The sequence below is a fragment of the Cottoperca gobio genome, chromosome 7 (genome assembly GCF_900634415.1).
Source record: "Cottoperca gobio chromosome 7, fCotGob3.1, whole genome shotgun sequence".
Lineage (NCBI taxonomy): Eukaryota > Metazoa > Chordata > Actinopteri > Perciformes > Bovichtidae > Cottoperca > Cottoperca gobio.
In genome coordinates, this window is record NC_041361.1 from 1037386 (window position 1) to 1038669 (window position 1284).

Here is a 1284-nt window from a genome sequence, read left to right on the forward strand (position 1 = left end):
GATCTGAACTGTTGTGAAGGGCTGTTTCTTCACCAGGAGAAGAATTCTTCATCCACCACAGTCGTCTTCCGTGGTCTTCAAGATGTTTTGGTGTTGCTGAGCTCACCAGTGCGTTCTTTCTTTTTAAGAATGTCCCAAACAGCTGATTTGGCCACACCTAATGTTTTTGTTATTTCTCTGTTGGGTTTGTTTTGATGGTTCAGCCTAACGATGTCTTGCTTCACTGATAGTGACAGCTCTTTAGACTTCATATTGAGAGTTGACCTCAACACATTCCAAAAGCAAATACCACACTTGAAATGAACTCTAGACCTTTTATCTGCACCTTGTACATGAACTAACGAGGAAACAACACACACCTGGCCATGGAACAGCTGAGCAGCCAATTGTCCAATTACTTTTGGTCCCTTAAAAAGGGGACACCACGTATACAATGTGTTGTAGTTCCTCCACCGTTCATCTGATCTGGATGTATTAAATTAAAGCTGGAAGTCTGCACTTAAAGCACATATTGATTGTTTAATTTCAAGTCCATTGTGGTCGTGTACAGAGACAAAATGATGAGAATTGTGTCAAGGTCCAAATATTATGGACCTAACTGTATATACAATCAGAATCCAACAACTGCACCAGTAAAATGCTACTTCATATTAAGGCGTTAAAAAATAATAATCTAATAATATGATGTATAGCCTACTTGCCTCAGGTGCTGCTGATACTGCAATTATCAGTCTGCTCTCTGCACGTCCATCACTCTGTGGTTGGGATCACCGGAAACGAGCAGACCCCTCAGACCCTGAACACAACTGTACATACTGCAGGAGTCCAATGTTTATGTTTACCTTTTACCCTGTTGTCCCTGTCCCTGCTTTATTGTGATATGCACCAAAGCTACAGCGTCGTTGTTGGCAATGAAAATCTTAAATCTCAAACTCCTCCAACAATGCATTTACAGTATATATACATAAAAAATAAATAAAGATAGTGCAATACAATAGTCCAAGAAACATAATGGTGCAAGTAAAATAAAGGAACAAATAAAATATATACATATAAAATAGAATAAGATAAAACTAAATACAATACAATTAAACACTTCATACTACAGGGCCTTTAAGGTTCATTCTGAAACATTTATATTTAATATCTTTTAAGGGGGAACCTCTGCTCCAGTGGAGGCAGGTCCTCACTGCCCCCTATCGTCCATTCTGGAACATTGCATGACCATATATGGTTACTGTCCGACATCCACCGGGTCCCGCCTCCTCCTGCGGGAGCCGGGGA